Source organism: Haliaeetus albicilla, chromosome 16 (assembly GCF_947461875.1).
Source record: "Haliaeetus albicilla chromosome 16, bHalAlb1.1, whole genome shotgun sequence".
NCBI classification, from domain to species: Eukaryota; Metazoa; Chordata; class Aves; order Accipitriformes; family Accipitridae; genus Haliaeetus; species Haliaeetus albicilla.
In genome coordinates, this window is record NC_091498.1 from 27,852,704 (window position 1) to 27,867,142 (window position 14,439).

Here is a 14,439-nt window from a genome sequence, read left to right on the forward strand (position 1 = left end):
GGAAGGAGCAGATTGATTAAGGCAGTCTAGACTAGGGAAGAGAGCTATCTGCATGTAAAGAAAATGATCTAATTTCAGTTTGTCCGTTTTAGTGACCTACTTGAAAGGTGTTTATTTCTCCAACTCATTTCTTACAAATTGTAATACTCAGTGTAGAGGACCGTGATGTTGTGGTCGGCTCAGCTGAATTGCTGAAGCAATAAGCTTTTATTAAAAAGTAATATTTTTAATGAAGAAATTCCACTAGCCACACTACAGAATATTGGAAATATGGGCTATCTCTACTGCAGTTATTAGAGTTACCATACAAATCCATTGTTGCAGGTAAAGCCATATATAATCCCTGCATTTACAGCCCACACCTGCAATGTACTTCCTTGACCTTGCAAGGTCGTAGCCCAAGAATGTGAAGTGGAAGTTCTCATAGTGAAAACAATTAAAGATTCGGGGGGATTTTTTTTTTTCTTTTTTTCATGTTTTTCTATACCAATTCAAGGCTTAGCTGAGGCTTCCGTGGGTTTGGATGTGTGGTGATTGTGACACAATATTTATTATAAAACAGCAGCTATATCGAGCAGTTCAAATTTGTTGTCAGCATTCTTTTTGTCGCACTGTCAAAATAAATTCTTTTCAGGTTTATAAAGAACTGTAACTTTCCCTTGGAATGAAAAGAATGAAAGCTTAATTTGTGGAAGGAAAACGAAGCACTACTATTATTATTGTTAAAACTGTATGATTTTTTGTGAAATTCAGCTTGTGTTTTGGGTATTCTTCCTCTTTGTAAGGTAATAGTGAAGCTCAAGAAACTTTACTATAGGAAATGGGAGAAAACCTTATATTTAGTTTCTCTGTACTTTCTATTATGAAATTCTTTTTGCTTATTTTGAAGAGCTCTAATGTCTCAATGAATTCTAATAGGAACTTGAAATTTGAAAGAGCCAAATAATCCTGACACACAGCTAGTCTTTTGTTCAGAAAAAAACCCCATACTTCTCCGGGGAAATTTTGAGGTAGTAAAAAAAAAAAAAAAGTGTTTTGCACCTCATATATTTAAAAATATTAGGCTTATATTTATAAACTTATTACATAGAGAATGGCAGTAGAACATGGTGGGAATAGATCATGGAGAAAGAGAAAACTAGTCTTAAAAGAAGATAATCCTTCCAGTGAAAAGAGATCATGAAGTTTCTTTTATGTCTTTTATGGTGAAGCACAGGAATAGACAGTACTTCTCACTATCTATTGAGGGAATTTCTGTGCTAGGAAATTTGAAAAAGTGTATTTGATGAGGAACTTGGAAGAACAAAGATGAAAGTACTTTTCTAGGAAAAAGGTTGATAGTTCAAGTGTAAGGAAGCTAGTAACAACAATGGCAGAGGGGGGAAAAAGGACTATGGAGATAAAGAATATGGAGGATGTCAGTAAGACATGAAAGCTGAGACGTTTAAGTCACTAGGTCTACATAAAACTTTTCAGATAAATATGAGGAGTTTGATACTGATATAGGAAGTGTCAGAAAGCCTTGAAGACACTCAGACGAGTCAAGGTGAAAGGATGATTCGATGGGAATGGAAAAGCTGCAATTTGAACAAAATAAGGAAAATAAGTAGCAAAGGCAAGAGGCTTCAGCGTTTGACACACAAGAGGATGAAGCTAGATTATAGAATGTGTGCATGGAAGAAGTGGAAGAAGCTACTTTCAGAACTGCCGAGGAAAAAAAAATGTTTATTTGATAGAAACAGTGCTTGTGTGGGATGTGAAATTCAGGGACAAAATTTCACTGTGCCTGAAGAAGAAATTGCCTGCTGAAAAACTCTCCTATATATTATGCAGAATTAACACAATAGCTTTAATCCTGTTGTGACAAAGAAAAATATGGTTTATTATAAAGAGGATTGTTTTGGAAAGGCAGTCTCAATTTTCTTGCTAGATAAGAGACAAAATGTTCTCTTGGCTTCCCACTGCTATCTGAGCATCCAACAGAAGTGAACTAGTCAAAGAGAAACCCTAAAATAACAAGCATAAAGCTTGTGTGAAAACTCATTGTTCTGTATAAAATGTAAGTTGGGTGTGTGGGGGGTAAGGAGTAACTGTAGAACACTATTAAAATGTGTATCATCCAACTGGATTCAACAGTATTAGATTCAGTAGATTTTTTTTTTTTTCCCCGTAAAGGTACCTTGAAGAAAAAAATCTCTTCCTAAATATGAAAATATGAACTGTGTAATTCGCACTTACTCAAAGTTTTCTTATGTGTGGGAAAATAATTTTTGTCCATTTAAAAGCAAATTCTTTGCTTATTTTACAGGCTCTTTCACCTGCTTTCACACGGTTTGGTTATCTCATTGAGGACTGCTTTGTCCAAATGTCAGTCAAGATCTGGAGGAAAACCAAGTTTCTCTATAATGTGTTTCTTCAGTAGCGAAATTTAAAATGCACAGCCTATTCTTTACACTCCTCTAATGAGGAGATAATCTGAAAAAGTCCAGAAGGATACTTAGAAGCATGGTTTTGGAATTTCAGATATGTTTTGAATGCTAATTTCTCTTCAGGGTGCAGCAGGTCATTGGAGAACTAAATATTCAGGCCAACACAGTCAGCATAACAGTATGCTTTATGCACCTTCACAGAACACATCTAGAGGATAAGTAAGGTCCAAATTTTTGACTGACTGACTACTTACAGTAGTCCACTGAAATGACATTTGAATTTGACTTTACATTTCACTTAAACTAAGTTAATTGAACTGTGTTTTAAAGTAGGTAGGCAAAGATAACTTCTCCATTTTGCCAGCAGGTACTCAGGAAAGCTACGCATGCCCATGTTCGTGACCTTAAGCGAATAATTACCGGAAGACACCTGATGGTACTTTGTACCTCTGATTTAGTTTTATTATATGACTAGAACAGTAATTTACAGGGCCTCTGAAAAGCTACTAAAGTGATCTAAAACTTTTCTCTGAAAATGTTCAGTTGACAGAGTCCACTGATAGAGCTCCAGGTAACGTACAGCATTACAGACGTGCTGATAAGTGTTGAAAAATATTGAATAGGACATTTTGGAAAAACAATAAAATATTAAAGAATCCCCCAAAAGCGTTGTTTCTAGGTAATATCTATGTGTCACTTAAACATCTGTACTCAGATTACAGTAGAGCTGTGGCTGTAAAAGTCCCATTAATCTCCATGGTAGAAATTCTAAAATACCGTTACAGATTATATATAGGTATATATATTTAATATTATAAATATATTTTTATAAAAATATATATATTTATATTTTAAAATGGTGATGACACACTTTCTCTTACCAGACTAACTACATAAATTGAACTCTTAAAACTTAACCTTCATCAAATGAGTTTTGAAACAGCTAGCAAAATGGCTTTCTGGATTGTTAAAATTGATTTTTCTATACATATTAGAAAAACGCAGACATTTCAAGGATTAGAATCAAGGTAGTATCATGACAGTTTTGTTTGTTTAAGTTAAAGGACAGGCATCTCATAATGTGATCTCTGGCAAAATAATGGATGGATTGGTACGGAACTCTATTTATAAAGACTTAAATGACAGTAATATAATTAAAGCACAAAATTTGGTAAGAAAAAGCTTTTTGGTCAGGCAGAAAAGTCCAGGAAAAACAAAAGGCTAAAAGTCAAGAGAGAATTTTGAGAATGTTATTCTGTGTATATTTTAAATGGTGAGGATAATTAAAAATGGGAGCAGTTTACGAAGAGTTCTGATGTATTTTTTCATCGCTGGGAAATAATACAAGGAAGACTGGTTATATTTCTGAAAGAAAATGTCTTGTTCAAACCCAACTGTTGGACTGTGAAGCTGGAATGAGTGCATGAAAATCAGCTAGTGCTAAACAGGAGGTTAGAATACATAGTTAAAATGGGGTTTTCTAGACTTAAAGGCTGTAATGTGTGAAACAAGCATTGCAATGCCTGGCTGTGAACTCAGTGAATCATCCCCTTTGTACTTTTATAAATATATATATATATATATATACACAGTAAGCAACTGTTCTGGCTTCAGCCTTAAATTAATTTATTTTCATGACAATTCTTTTATGTTGGACTAAGTTAAATGGTGAATGCCTGTGTTTAAAGAGGAATGCTCAAAATGTGTGTATGTTTTTTTTTAAAAAAAAAAGTAGCCTGGTGGTCTTTGACTTTTTATGTTTAATTTGCAATGGGAATCCAATTTTTTTTATAGTTGGTAGTAAACCAGTGATTTTGTAGGGAGCTGAGCTGAATTCCATTCTGTCAAGAATTGGCATTTCAGATTTGGACTGCAAAATTATTATTTGTAATGGTGCAAGAAGTACAATGAGTGCAGGCTGACTTTCAGATCTTGGGGATTCTGTATGCTAGAGATGACATCTAGAAAAATCATTTGTTTTGCAAGCCTCTTGGATTTGATGTAGAGTCACTGAGGGGAGAACAAAACATGGAGCCCTATGAAGTAATTTCTGACACAGTGCTTTTCTTACTTGAAACACATTTTAAAGCTAAAACTTTGCTTTGTTGTGCTGTTGAAGTACTACTGCCATTGAAATGGTGCTAAGCTGTTTACTGTCAGAGGCAAAAAGATGCCAGTGTCTCCAGCACGTGCTTAGGCATTTTTCGGTCCTGGCAGTGTGGGCAGCACAGCGCCTTCCTCAGCCCTAAGCCTTGCTGTGTTTCACAAACGGGGCATTTTACTGGTTTGTGAGTCTCCCTTTCTTTTCTTATGGACTAACCCGAGTCAATTGCCCTTCCTGGATTTAAGAAAAAGAAAGCAAGTTCACATGAATATATGTCTTTAAGTCCTACCGCTGATTTATGCCCTACCCACCATTCGTAAACAGCACATACAGGCTGCAGTTGTCATTTTTTGGCCACCCTTGCACATCTGCTGAGCCGCGTTGAGCCCTGAGCGTGCGTTATCACCCTTAGCTCAAGCCCCTGATTTGGAAGTCCTCGCTGTTTCCGTGCACGGTGTAAGGAGGACGAAATACTTTACTCTTTGCTCTGGATTCCAGTTAGTGTAATGGCAATCCCAGCACGCAAGTCCTAGTGTGAACCTAGTCCTTTAGCCTGTGTGTGCTTTCATCTGATCATCCGTTAAAGGTTGTGACCTGTCGTATAAATGCGCAGCCGACCATTTTGGAATAAACATCTTAAGATACACATTATAACGCAGCAGACCGTAACAGTTGCATATAAAACATTATAGTATATCATGAAAACATTTACAACTAATTAGTTTAAAGCAATAGACTACCATAATTATCATCTACTAAATAATTAGTATTACTTACTTAGAGGATTAATTAGTTTGCTTCTGAAGTACTTTGAAGATGCAAAGCAAAGAATAACTGCCACGTATCGTGACCTGTGTTCCTTTACAACTGAACATAACATATTGCCTAAAATGTGTCGTCTTGTTTATGCAAAATTGTATTTCATTAGGCCAGTATATGGCAGCATTATTGACTGGATCTAAAAGGATTTTGTTGCTATGAAACCCATTCAGAAAAGTGCTCCTTTCTCCAATCTAAGTGAGTGATTGCAGCTCTCCTGTGGGGAGATCTAAGACTCGGAGGAGAATGCAATTAAGATTCATCATGCGTAGGGAGTGAAATTCATCCCCGTGCATTGATCTGTAATATATTTTTATATGCATACTAGCATTAAGAATCTAATTACCACATACTGAGAGCAAAATTCACCCCTAGAAGAATTAACCAGTTCAAAGGTGCTGTTCAAGAATCCCTGTAGCACTTGTGCCTCACAAAAGCCCCACATTAAAGTTCCTGATTTTCTGAAGTACCAAATGCCAAGATCTCTTAATGATCTTAGTGGAAGCAGTGGCTGCTTTTCAAAACCTCTGACTCCAGGGCCCTTTGAGGAATGAGGGACATACGTAGACAGCTTTGCCTAGGCTCTGAATTTATCTAGTATGAAACAGAAATTTGGGTATGAGAGATATCTATTGGCTTGTCAGTGCTTCTTAGCAGATACACAAGACTGTGCAGAACTAAACAACTGCCTAATTGTGATTTTCTTTTGTATTCCTTGTGTATAAGAAGGTGGAATGATGGGTAATGCTGAGTGTTAGACATTTGCAAAGGTTTGTATGTTGACCTCTAAAAGCAGTAGTTTTCTGAAAATTGAAAATAATCTGACTTGTCCCTTCCACAAATGGAAAAAAAACCCCTAGTAATTAAATCCCATTGTACATGATGGCACATTTACTGCATTAATATTAAAGGATGATTAATGGAGTTATAAATCTCTAAAACCAAGGAAAGATAAGGAAAATCCTGTGATAAATCCGTAACTTCAGCAGCATTGGCAGACAGCATTATATCTGGATATTGCAACAGTCTTGAGTTTATTGTCAAGAGACAGAGGCCAACTGCAGTATATTCTTAGACAGGAAGGGTCAGCAAGTGTCCTTCAGCTCTTCTAAATATTTTTAGTGCATTTATGTTAATACTTGTTCTTAAGCACCAAAACCCTTTATGACAGTTTCATTTATCCTTTCTAAAATTATATCAAAGTGCACCTTTTGTATATTAACTACAGACAACTGATGAGCTATTCAGCAGGATCTTAAACCTCAGTGAAGAAGAGGTTTAATCATCCGAATATGATGTTGGTATTATAATACCTACAATCCTTAAATATTCTCTATTTTCTTCACTTTTTTGGTGAAGGACATTTAAAAGCACAAGGGAAGGTGTACTGCACATGGCAGGAAAAACTGAGGCTCGCTGTTAACATAGCATGCTTCTAACTTCACTGAGTTATATCAGTTGCAACTGTATTTTTTTTCCAAGGGAAAGCACACTGTTCATTCATTGGGAGTTCTGATTTTACTTACGGACTTTTTATAACTCTGAGGAATTCATTAAAAACTTTTGTAACTCTTTGAAGTTCCACGTGCTCTACATACATAATTACTAAACCATAAATTTATTCTTTGCTCTTTCCTAGTTTCAAGAAAGTCTGGTTATTTAATCTGGAAGTTTATACAGACCATAGACTTAGATGATGAATCACACAACATAGCTATCAAAAAATAAATGCTGAATATCTGACAGAGAGAGTATGTAAGCAGTCACAGTATAAGTTCTATGTAGCTAAACCACGTACCAAATACTCTTCAAGTAACTAATACATTAGAATCATAGAACCATGGAATGGGTTGGGTTGGAAGGGACCTTTAAAGGTCAACTAGTCCAACCCACCTGCAATGAGCAGCAACATCTTCAACTAGATCAGGTTGCTCAGATTAGCGGACATCTGGTTTGGTTTGTGTTTGGTTTTTTTTTTCTCAGTAAAAGCATTTGCAGTGCCTTTGTTTGAAGCAGCTGTTAAAAGCGTAGCTGGTTGTGAAAAATTGACTCATTTGCACCTTTCTCCCCAATTCTGCTGCCTGTCCTTCCAGGATGAGCCTGGCTTGGCAAGAGTTTCCTTCTCCTTCTGCTCAAACAGAGTTGGAACTGAAAGGTCTTGGTCCCAGGTGAGGAGAAACAGGAAAAAATCCCTGCCAGCAACTTGTTCTGACATCTGCCTGGTTTTCCCCTCTCTCTCTGAAATCCGCCCACAGCTACGCTTGGGTAAATCCTCACTCTGACTGTAGAGGATGTAGGAGTCTCCTCTTCATCCTGCTTCCCACCACCCCCCGCGTACTCTGATTCAAATCTGGAAGCTGCCAGATGATTTTTAAAAAGCAGATCTCCACTCTAAATGGTAAAGAGATTTACCCTAAAAGGACAAGTCACAGCTGAAAGCCCTTACACATTCATTATAGGTTCTCGTGTGCCTGTTCTTGGAGCATTTCCACCGTTCTGTTTCAAATGATAGACACTTGTCAAGTTCTAAGGCCTCTATTCCAATGGCAGCAGCATCTACAGAATTAGACTCTAATTAATACGTTTGTTGGCAGTTTCTATAGTGAGGTCCAGAACTGAATAGGGCTGAAGATGAATACATTCCATCCTTTTCAGAATAGCTGTTTCTGGCCAAGGCTGATTTGCTGTAGCAGGAAAGAAAACTTGTCCAGGTTCTGCCTCTGATATTACAATCCTCTGAGTAAAATAAATAATCTGTCTTCAAGACCATCAGTTTGATGTCATCAATAAGCATTTCATTTGCTTTTATAACAGGTAATAAAGAAGGAATCTATTTCTAGTATTAGCAAATTCCCTGCTATCTGAAGCATTACAGGTTTTTCAGCGAGAGTGATAACACAGAAACCTGGCGGACAATGGTTTTCAGAGACTGCCTGCTGCTTCTGCTGAGGAGGCAAAGATATTGTATATCATATCTTTGAGCCCCATAACTGCTGAATGTAAATCAGCATTACTACCTCATTCATCAGCGTGATGTCTTTAATTGTGGAGCTGGAAGATTAATTTACAATGTCTGGAAAACGGCCCAATTTTCAGGAGAAGCGTTTGTATTAAATGATCAATGCAACAATGAAAAAGTGATTGTACGTAACCCTTGAATCTTATTTTGATCCAAGAAAAAAAGCAAAGACTATAGCCGTGAATAGAAACTGTTTTTATTCCCATAGGTTCCTGGATCCATTAAGATTATCATGGTATTTAAGCGTTACATCATTGTACCTGACATCAAGTTCATTTATATTAATTTTTGTTGACTGAACAAACAAAAAGGGCAGTATATTAAATACTAAACTATGTTAAGAGCTGGACAGCATTATTTTCTTTCTTGCCTAAAATCTTACAAACCTAGAAGCTTTGTTCTTAATTACTTAACTGTTATAGAAATGTCTCTTGTCCTTTTGTGAATCCTCAACAGAAACAGGACAAACTCTGAAGATGGATCAACAGTAAGACATACTTTCTTTTGACAATTAGCTGCAGCGACTTGGTCCTTCTGTCTGGTCCTGTCCATAACTGCATATCCAGAATGTATGTTTTACTGTGATTAAAACATATAAAATTAATAACTGTTTCCACATATGCTAGGAGATGAGTGTGAGAAAATATTTTCTTTATTTTTTCCTTTTTAGAAAGCAGAACAGATATCAGGATCCACCTAAAAGCTTCTTTCATATCACTGGTGTTTCTTTAGTCATCCAAACTTACGTTGTTGTCCCTCTTTCATTTCAGCCGATCTGAAATCCTAGAAGAGTGGAGAGAAACAAAACACGATTTCCACCCCATAAAACCGAAGCAGAGGGAGGAAGGAAGAAAGAGCGAGGTCGTATGAGCCATGAAACCAATCATAATCAAAGATTGCACAACTTCCGTTGGCTGTCAAGTTTCTTCTGATCTGTTTTTATAATCTGAAATGTTTTGAACTTCCTACAAGTAAACTGGAAGCCTTTTTCTGTTAGCGAGACCATTAGAGACTATGGAGATGCAGGCATAGTGTTTACCAAATAATAGAGGGTGTATCTCTGCATTTAAGTCAGTTAGCTTCCATCTTCCCAGCAGCTAATACGGTTGTTCTGGGCTTGCATTGCTCTAACCTCACAGGAGGATCACATAAGAGCTGGATGGAGAACTCATGGCGGCTTGACCTTATGAACCTTGATCTCTTACAGGAGCACAGTCCACAGAGCTACTACCATCGGCAGCACGAGCTTCTCCTCACAAAAAGGAAGGCGTTTGAGTGCAGACATTAGTCTTCACAACATAGTAGTTATTTCGAACAACAGAAGATCATGCTGAGAAGTGCTTTCTATGAATCTGAGTCGGGAGAGCCCTTTTCTCCCTTTTCTGATGGAAATGTAGTTCTACACAGCATGATGTTGTCCTGAATATTTTAACTACTGTTGGGGGAAAAAAAATCCCAGCCGAACAGACTGGATGTATATCTACTGCCTTTTGAGAACTGGTTGCAGTGACTTTGTCCCAGCGGATGGTCCTGTCCAAACTGAAACACAGGAGGTTCCATCTGAACGTTGGGAAATGCATTTTTACTGTGAGAGTGACCGAGCACCAGCATCGTGAGAACCCATGTTCTCAAGTAGTTTTTTTTAGTTTTAGATTAACTGGCTTATATTTTAGTGTAATAGACCTCATGTTGCACTTTGCTTTTTGTTCAATTTTAACCTACTCTTTTTTTTTTTCTTTACTAATTCATGATTTTATAGATTGGTGGTCTGGTCTAATCATTTCTTATCACATTTTCTCACACCTTTCTGTCACCACTTAGCCATGTTTTGTAGACTAATTTCTCTGTTCCCCTTTACAATTCAGTCCTCTTAGCTGTATATATTCTTGTTGTGCTAACATCCGCCAGTTCAGTAGTGTTTTTCATGTATTGAGAAAGAACACTGGAATGTGGCAGACTCTAAAATAAATTCTTTTTAACTTGTTAAAAATGTTGTTATTTGGTTCAATTGTGCCTTCCATGTCTGCAGTCACCCTCTCTCAAATTTCTCCCATAGCGACACAGAGTCCTTAAGCTGGACACATTTACTACATTCTCCAAATTCTGAAATCATCCAGCTCCCGTTTAAATTTTTTTTCCCAATATTTCTCTAATACGGATTCTAGGCACCCTGAGTAACAGCTGCTGGCTTCATTGTATAAGCTTGTTGCACACATCTGGCTTGCAGTGTGTTCTGGATAAGTAAGTGTTTTATTTTGTCTCATTTTCCTATGCGTGTTCTACCTGTCTTGTCTTTTTCAGACTATGAATTTTACTTTTGTTTGACTTGCTCAGCAAAAGTTTTTAGTGGATTTTTATTTTACCTGGAAAGTGTAGGGATTCATAATTATTATAATATAAAGCCCCTTTCTGTGTGTGTCCCCAAATATATTTTATCTTATCTGTAGTTGTCTGTTAACTATATTCTTACGTATCTCTCTATAAATCACTAAAATGATGTTCTAGGTAGTGCAGGTGTTTTGGTCTAAACAGTTACATTGTTCCTGTAACTGCAAAGAGAGTTCTCTGACAAAGTTTAAGAGGATGAATCCTTCACTATTCCTAACCCTAAAATAATATTAAACATTCATCTAGTAATGTGAATGATGTCTCCATAAGTCATCATCTGCCTTGGGAGAAATTCTAGCCGGTGGCAGTCCTATCTAGTCAAATATCAAAAAAAATAATGAGGTCCTCCTCATACATATTCTTCTAGGAATGAGTCCGATGTCTGGCCTTTCCTCCAATTGCTTTTCCTATGCTCTCATAGAGCAAAGGTAATGTATGTAGTGCAAACCAAACACTTATCACCAGATAATCCCATTTCTTCAAGGATCCACATTTTTGCTTGAAACTTTCATTAGAAACTTATTGGACTTTTTCATGATTATGATTAACTATCTCTAAGTTTTGGACATAGTCTCTGTGTAGAGTAGATGTAACTATTAAAAATACAGAACAAGACTGGATTACCTGGACGTTAATAGAATGAGGTGCTTAGAAAGAAAAGGAGCGTTAGAGAAATTATGGCTATAGTTTACAGGAGGGGGGCTAACCTTTTGAAATTATTTGGCTATGCACTATAATAAACTATGATAGCCTTTGACAATTAGAGAGGATATCCTAAGTTACTAAGAATTCTGATATCATTTGACATTACAAAACCCTCTTCTCCTACTGCAAGATATGAATGCAATTTCCATGACCGTCACTGGGAATTACTGTGGGCTGCCATGGCAGGATAAGACCTGGTATGCCCATTTATGAAATTATATCATACCTGTGCTGTAATATATCTGTAAGTTCTGAAAGGGTACCGTAAACTCTGATACACCGTAAGAACCCCACTAAACTTTTGAGGAAAATAGTTAGCTAGCTCCTAGTTGCAAGTAAAAGCTATAAAGTCTACCTGCTGCCTGAAATACACTTTTGTTTAAAGCCAAATTTACTTTTCCCCATTCCAACCGGTTATAGTGTGTGATACAGACTGTTACAGACTTGCAACAAACTGAGCTGTAAGGTGTCATCCACAGTGCTAAGGGAACTGCCCCAAATCGTCCATACCATTAAAGTGTGTTTCCTAGCAGAGGTGGCTTAGACCAAGTAGCACTGTCCCCAAAAATGCCCAGCCACCGACCAAGGCCTTTTCACAGTATGCAGTTTAGATGCGATTACCCTGATTTGGGAAATAAGGCAGTTCAGCCGCAGGGACGCGAACCATGCTGTCGTGGGTTACCCCAGAGCCGGAGGGTAATCCCTCACCCGTTTCTCTAAACTAGTGCAGACATAGCCTGGAAGTATTCACTTGACTTCAGATGGTGAATACGTTGTTTTAAAAGAGTTGAGAAAGAATCAGGGACATAGCTAGTAAACTTTTTATCTTTGCACAATATAAATAATTGCAGCTTAAATACATTTTCTTGAGTGTTTGCATGCTCTCTGGATTTGCATTTTTACCTCAATACAATCTATCACTTGGACCTAGCAAGCATTTGTTCTGCTTTGCATCACCTATAAACTGCATTGACTTATTATAAGTGATCTCCATCGTAGCCGGGACAATTTTACATACTATAAATCAGGATGGAGCTTGTCTTTATGTCTGTCTACAGCCATAATATTTCCTACCCAATTGTCACCTACAGTACAATTATTTTATCCAGGGCTTCTCTAGATTTACTTTTGTTAGGCTCACAAACACAGGTACTGCCTAGTGGAAGGTATATTAGCTGTATGATGTACATTAATCTTTTCCCCAAACCGCTCAGAAAAGCATTGGTTTCTCTGTGTGATGTTGTTTTATGTTGGTCAGGTAGGATGCTAAAAAATAATGCTGAATACTTTCTAATTATATCACTAAAGTTGAAGTAATGGAATGAATATGATTTCTAATAATTTGTTGATTTTTTAAAAAATTATTTATTTCATGGTGCTCAGTATATATCATCCAGAATCTTTTTATTTCTGTGACATACCTCTGCCACTTGAATTTCAGCCACTCTGCCCTGCATTTTTCTGTTTTTTTTCCAGTTTTACCAGGTTATATCCAGCCAATGAAAAAGTAGACCAAGAATAACTTGTGAAACTATGTAAAAATTTCATATTTTTGTTTTGGGAAAATTAATACCTGTGTTCAGTTTGGAATCTTTGTGATAAAAACAGCTATAAGAAATCGAAAAACCTGCATGCTTTATTGAAGTGCTTTAGCTGTCACGTGTGCTACTTTATGTTATAGGTCCTTTGATAGTAATGTTAAATGGAAATCATCCTTTAATTGGCTGGATGGGTAGATCCAGATTCTCTGTACGCTCTATCCGTGAAGATCTCCATGAAGCTGACATGTTGTGAATTACTGTGGGTGAATCACTGGGTGAACATACACTTTTTATCCTGTTTTCTCTTGAGTGTTGCAAGGAGGTTACAGAAATACAGCGTTCCGCAGTTACATTTTCTATTGCTGTAATTGTCACAACCAGCAATAAAAAAAATTGTTAACATTGCGTGCCGTTGAGCAGCAATACATGATGTTTCAAAAGGCTTTCTGGAGCACCTGCTTAGGATGTAGAAACAATTCTTTTTAGCTCGACAGTTATGGATTTGTAACAAGACTACCACCTTTTTACAGTTTATGCAAGTAAGTTTTCTAAATTCATATTGAAAAGAGCAAGGGAATACATTCTGTGGGCAAACTAGACTTCATCTTACGGCTGTTGCCCTGGTGAAATATTTTCAGTAAATCACAGTCTTTATGCTGTCCTTGGATCTTCTGCAATCTCAGCTGCCACTGCTGTATAATGTACATTGATTTCTATTTGGTATTCAGAGAGAGAGAAAGCTGTTTAATCATTTGGTTTCTGACTTGTTAATAAAAAATCTGTCGTCTTTAATAAGTTTATTTTAGATAAAACTACAGTCTCTGCCACAATTTGACATACTTTCTTATGTTTTTTAAAGTAACAAATGATGCTGAGGATGAGACAATATCACTGTAATTTCTTCTTACCAAGTGAATGCCTTTGTGATTTGCAGTGCTGTTCAACACACAGAGAATGAAAGCTATTTAATCATTCTCCATATGAATTGTAAATAAAGTTTTACAGTTGTCCCACATCGAGGGAAATGAAAGAAGAAAAAGGAGAGAGACCTTTGCTTATTATAAGAAAACCTTTTCTAATAGTGCAGAACATGTCTATTCTAGAATGTGAACATCTTTTATATCACTAACAGTTTTCCACCCCATCACATCTCATTGATATTCTGCTTCATTAAAGTCTCATGGTAGAAAAGTTATTAACATGCAGAAGTAATCTTATATCAGATAGGGAAAAAAAACCCCAAGTCTAATAATATAATTACTGATGTTATATGATGGGAAATCACTAATATGATTAGAAGTGCCTGACAGATAATGCTAAGAGATTTGATAAAGTCCACCTGGGTTTGGAGGAGTCAATTGATCCAAGTCCCAGCTACTGTAGGGAACAGCAGCAGGGTTGGACTCCAATTAGAAGAGCATAAATCAGCTTGTT

The 14,439-nt window shown here is 36.8% G+C and overlaps 1 long non-coding RNA gene across 1 annotated transcript in view; it reads left to right on the top strand.

The window, feature by feature from the left end:
* The window catches only part of LOC138689327 (uncharacterized), a 69,634-nt gene extending 56,224 nt beyond the window's left edge, over nucleotides 1-13,410 (top strand). Inside the window, exon 7 of the long non-coding RNA XR_011328197.1 lies at nucleotides 9,142-13,410. This is a non-coding gene — a long non-coding RNA (uncharacterized lncRNA). The remainder of the gene's footprint in view (nucleotides 1-9,141) is intronic.
* Nucleotides 13,411-14,439: the final 1,029 nt, after the last annotated feature.